This window comes from Macrotis lagotis, chromosome 1, assembly GCF_037893015.1.
Source record: "Macrotis lagotis isolate mMagLag1 chromosome 1, bilby.v1.9.chrom.fasta, whole genome shotgun sequence".
In the NCBI taxonomy this organism is placed as follows: Eukaryota; Metazoa; Chordata; class Mammalia; order Peramelemorphia; family Peramelidae; genus Macrotis; species Macrotis lagotis.
The window spans coordinates 915,023,022-915,029,021 of NC_133658.1; the positions used below are offsets into that span (position 1 = coordinate 915,023,022).

At 38.2% G+C, this 6,000-nt stretch overlaps 1 long non-coding RNA gene across 6 annotated transcripts in view; it reads right to left on the bottom strand.

Moving 5' to 3' along the window:
• Positions 1-4,528, bottom strand: part of LOC141509844 (uncharacterized) — a 65,616-nt gene extending 61,088 nt beyond the window's left edge. For all 6 annotated transcript variants that reach the window (XR_012474723.1, XR_012474722.1, XR_012474720.1 and 3 more), the window contains exon 1: positions 4,291-4,528. This is a non-coding gene — a long non-coding RNA (uncharacterized LOC141509844). The remainder of the gene's footprint in view (positions 1-4,290) is intronic.
• Between the last annotated feature and the right edge of the window lie 1,472 nt (positions 4,529-6,000).

Below are 6,000 nucleotides of genomic sequence, written 5' to 3' on the forward strand. Positions count from 1 at the left end.
TAATCACATGCCAAACTATCATATCTATTTTATCCCCAACATTCTCAATAGTGTCCCTTAGTGCTTTCATGGCCTTATAAAATTCCTCATCTATAATTCACTGTTCCTTGAATCCCAAAGAGACATTCTTAGCTAACTCTTCTAGGAATTGAACCTGTACCATTTCATTCTTTCCAGTGCTTACAGACATTGCTAGAGAAAGTGATGAAGTAATAATAGATACTAATAAAAATATTCCCAGAATAACACATGAAATGCATCTTTTTCTTTTATTTCTATAGGATATTGAGATACCTTTTTTCTATTTCTGAAAACACATGATCAGCCCTACTGAGCTTTTACAGGTATCATCACATACCTTGGCCTAGTAATGATAAATATTGTTCCTAGGGTTTTACTACCAATACATTCTGTTACAGTACAATTTAGACAGGACTCATTGTAATAACCATTCATTACTGATATATTTACAGTAGATCCATACATGGAGGCATAATTGTTCCCCAGACAAGTCCTCCCCATCAATGTCTCATGTGAAGTGATTCTGTTGGAAGTATCTCTTCGTGTGATATTGCTTAGTCCCATAATCATAGCTATTTTCCAGTCATCTCCTAAAGTTTTTCCCCACCTACCCATATATAATGGAGCAAGGAATCCATGATAACATGTAAACATATCTATTATAGCAGGTAGCTTGTCTGCAGGAAAGGAATAACATCATTGGGTATCTCTGTTAGATGATAGGTTACCAGAACTACTGGAATACACATGCAGTTATTTTGGAGAAACAGAGAGGAGATTTTGCTGATAATCCAGTAAAATTAGAGCGAACAGGAGGATTAGTGTGATTGTAAAATGGATCATGTTCAAATTGTGGTTGAACTATTTGTGAAAGATTTAGGGGTCTTTTTGTCTTCTTCCACAACTCGGACCTAAAGATAGTTGAGGATAAAAAACCCCATCTCTTTTCTTCCTCTGGGCATTCTGCCATGCTAGTCTGCATTTGCGATAACAGCATCACAACAGTCTGTAGTTTTTGTATGCTCTGCTTGTTTTTTTTCTTTTACCCCTTTTATATAATCTTCAATGATAGATCTCACATTTCCTTGAGCAATCTGGCATTCACCTCCATCTGTAGAGATACAAAGGAAACCTGGCCCTTTTGTTAATACCTTGTTAGGTCCTCTCTATATTCCATCCTGATCCTTCCACATAACTTGTTCATTATGTACCTTTTGTACAACTTGTTTATTTAGTTTAGAATTGCTATTGCCATTCACTGGAGGATGGCAGTAGTACCTCATGGCCAGAGTTATCCATTGTTATTAATTGTATGTATAACATGCCATGTCTATTCTAACTTTAGGTTTATTCCCAAAATTTCCCTTCTTTTGTTTTTAGAGAAGGGTTTTCAATGTCCTGTTTGCATGTTCTACAATAGTCTGACCACGGGGGTTACAAGATATTCCTGTTATATATGTATTTAAATTCCTTACAAAAGGTTCCATAAGACCTAGAAACATATGCTGGACCATAATTTGTATTAATGGAAACTGGGAGAAACAGGAGATCAAATGAGAGCGATTTCCATTTTATTCTAGGGGAGCATTAATTTTTCTTTTCTTTCAGTGGCCCCTATGAAAAATCCATAGAGATGTTAAGTCCTGCTTGCATGACTAAGTCTCTTCCCTATAAGATCTTGGGAAGTCCTTGTACCACATATGGTCTAATTTTCCCCTGTTTATTTTCAAATTCCCAATCTCATACAACCTTCTTCTAAGTTTACCATTTTTGCCTCTTTAAAATTAAACATTAAATTCTTAACCTACAATCTTAAAGTTTCAAAAAGTTGTCTGAATCTGTTCTTATACAAAGTTTACTAATTATACATAACCCATTTCAATTCAATGTATATTCCCTTTACTCCCTAAAACTTTTATAATACATAAAAATTCTTGAGACCAGATGTTTCTAAAATCTTTTTTTATGATTACAAGATTTTCTTTATAGTTCTCTTAATAATCTTATAAATTCCAAATTCATATTCAAAGTTACCTTAAATTATTTTCCTTTTCAAAAATATAGAAGTTTACAAATCCTTCTTATCTGTATCAGTGCTTTTCTAACTTCTCAGTGCTCTAATGTAAAAGAACTTTCCATCCTCACTGACAAATGATGTTCTGGGAATTGGAGATTCCTCACGTTTTGAGATATCAAGGTAGTATGCACTAATTATTTAAACATGCTAATTAAGACCAATTCAAAAATAATTTTAGGGACAATTTCAATTTCTTCTAGGTCCCTTATAAGTATAATTTGCAAATCAGTAAATAAAATTCTATTAGTCTATCAGACCAGAAAAGAGACAATAGAAAATAAGAGAAAATAACAGAACCCCTTCTCCTCCAAAAACAATATTATTGTCAGGAAAATCTCCCTTTTTTGGTGCCAATCATAAGTTTTGGGGAAAAAAGATCTACTTTTGAAACGAGAGAATGGAAAGAAGACTGGTCAATCAGAACACAGAGAGCAACAGGTCTGAGAGACAGCTGAGGGTTTTCCTCTGACTGTATTTTAAGGGAAATACATATAGACATGTAAACAGAGTCAGAACATTTAGAACCAAAGAGGCCCCCAAAATCTGCTCTCATACTAGAGGCTCTCTTTAAACATTACACAAAGATACCAGATTACAACAAGATACCAGATAAACACACACACACACACACACACTCTGGCCAGAAAAACAAGACAAAACAAAACCAAAAGAAGCAAATCTTCCAAGAAACCAGAAGAAAAATGCAAAGAACATTCCATTTTTCACAATCCATTTTTCGATTCAAAGGTTTTGATATCTAACATTTCTTGATTTTTAACTATAAATAACTATAGCTTTGGAGAAGGCAAACAGTCATTCAAAAATCCCTCAACTTAATTATGTCCCTATTCAGCTTAGAGTAAACCAAATAGCTTCTTTTAAAGGAACAGCCCTCAATCTTTTCTGGGAGGGGAGTCTTCTAGTTTTAAATCCTCAATCGTCCCATTATTTTCTGTAATAATCAAATTATGTACTTCAAAATGAACCTGATTATCTTGTCTTTCTGATCTTAAATAGCATTTTTAACATTTTATTTTATCAAGTCTTCATGAAACAATTCTCTCTCTCCTATCTACTGCTTTTTCTTAATTCCTCTCTCAGTTATCTTCAAGCTGTCCAATCTCTCACAGCCCTTTGAACCATCTTTATGGTTATCATAGGTCTAGAGGACTGTATTTTTTTCTGTAAACATTCCCATTACTGGTGCGGAACCTGAATTTTCTAAGAATATTCCTTGTGCTACTATTTGGCTTCAATCTCTATATGATTTTGTAGGGGATTAAAAACTGAGCTTTCATTCCCTTCTGATATAGCAACCTGGATAGGTAAGCCAGTATATAAGACAGTATAGTCTGTACTCCGTGTGTTTGCCACTAAACATTTATTACGACCCATTTTTGGTTCTTGTATAGGAAGAGTAACTGTGGTACCAGCTCCAATTACATAATTTCCTCGGGAACAGAGATGAATTAAGAATGCTCCTTGTGAGCGGTTAATTCCCGATATTTCTTTCTTAATTCCTTTGTCCCTGATCTGACCTCTTCCTCTATTCCTAGCATTCCACATTTGTTTTCCTGGGCATTTGTTTTCCTGGGTGGGAGTGGCTCGGCCCGACATTGGGTTTCAATGACATTCATTTGCCCAATGTCCTGGTTTTTGCACTTTGGACAGGGAGTTATTGGCTGAGGACCTCCCCCCTTTTTTCTACAGGCCTTTTTTATATGTCCAATCTTTCCATATTTAAAACACTTTATACTATTTTTTTTCAAAATACTGAGCCATGGTTTGTGCCATGATTTGTGCAGAATAGGTGGCAGAACCTATGCTGGAACATTTTTGAATCATTTCTTCCAGTAAAGCATCCTGCCTACTCCCTATTAAAGCTTTTTTACAGTCAGCATTACAGTTAATTCTTATTAATTGTTTTAACATCGAATCTATGCCAAGGATATTCCCCTGTGCTTTTAACCACTGCAACCTACATTCCTGGCTTTAATGAGGCTGCCACAATTCTGCAGCCTTCTGTAATTTCTGGCATCTGATCTAAGACCCAGGGAGATGCTTTATAAACAATTTCCAAATATTTCTTTATGTCTCTAATTTCTACTGCACATCCCTTCTTCTTCAAAGCCTTGTATGAGTTTCTTTATCTGAAATTCCTAGTATTTGTCCCATGATAAGATTTTTCTTACCTCACCAATCCATATATACTGGGGCTGCAGCTGGAGACCTCTTTTGCTTCTAGAGGCTGATTCGCCCTATGGTAGAAGTAATCTTCCCCAGTCCCCTAGGAGACCCCATGTTATGGGCGCCACTTGTAAGGTGCACCGGCTACTCTGAGTTCTCTGACCAGAAGAGAACTGTTCTTGGCTTCAGTGATGAGACAGGGAGGCAGAGATTTTATTAGGTTCCCATAGCTGCTTACATCCTAGTCTACCTCCGTACTCATGGACAACTCATGCTACCAGCTTAAGCACCAATCATGTTAAAGATTACAAATTGGTTCAATCATTACACATTGGTTCATTGCTCTTGCCATAATGCGATTCTTGGTCAATGTCAGGAGATACAAAGGAGCCGGGTCATGCTGATCTTATGGAAAAGCAAAGGGGTTTGGGTCATGCAGGTCTCCTGAGAAACCGAGTCAGTGTGTCTGCAAAACAAGAGGCCAAGAGGGTCTTTAAACCATTACCTTTGCCATTTCACAACTGTGGTTCTCAAGGATCCCTAACAGGCAACTGATAGAGAAACTGAGAAACCTGGCAAGGAGAACATGAAGGAGGATGCCCCCAGGCTCAGCATGTCCAGCCTTGGAACCTTGGCGGCTTTAGGGACCTCTTCCTGTCTCAGGAACTGCACAAACTGCCCATGAGCAACAACCCTTCTGGGTTGGACTGATGTTCCCCTCCCAAAATTGTGTTGCTCTCCCATAGGTCCCCTCAATGACCCTTGCTTTCTCACATACTGCCAGTCTCTCCCTATCTACTTCTTCATTGCCTAAACACATGCCTGTGCTCCCCCACCCTTTCCTGTCTTAGCTCCTGGAGGAGGGGGGGCTGCAGGAGGAGTCTCCACTTTCTCTCTCTCACTTTCTTTTCTTGTGGCAAATTTTTTATCTATCTCTTAAGATTACAATGAAATGAATGAACAGAAAACAGATTATGGAACATGAATGCAACAGAATATTACTACAATGTGAAAAAAAGAATGGATGTTACATTAGATTGTTTTCTGAGGGGGATGGGAGGGAAGGGAGGAAGAAAATGTAAATCTCATCATTTTATTTAAAAATTTAAAAAATGAATGTTGAAAACTGTCATTTTGCATATAGTTGGAAAAATAAATAAATAAAATAAATAACATTTTTAAAAAATTGAAAATATAATTAATATAAAGATGTGAAATATCCAGAAGACTTAGATGAACTGATGCAAAATGAAGTAAGAAGAATCAGGAATACAATATCTAGACAAAGGTTCTTAATCACAGATATTTCCCTAAATGCCCCCTGCCCCTCATGCCTGCTCAGTACAGGGAGTTGTCCCCAGGGCAGCTACAGGGAAAAGAAGGTGGGGCTGAGGGTCGAGGGGTGAACTCTGGGAGAAGGCCTGGGAGTGAGCCCTGGAGAGGCAGGGGTCAGGGGGACCCTTTAGGCTCTGCTTTTCTTGAGGGCCCATTGCTTAGACCCTTCCTCAGGGCTGAGCCAGGCTTGGTGATCCCCTGGGTGAAGCCGGTGACCCTCTGGTGTGAAGGACCCCCGGGAGCTGATCTGTACCGTCTGTGGAAGGGAGAAAGCTACCTGAACATGGAGAAGTCTGGGGATGGGGGGGAGGCCTGGTTCCTCATCTCTTACCTGACAGTCCAGACTGCTGGGAGATACCAATGTGACTCCATGAACCAGT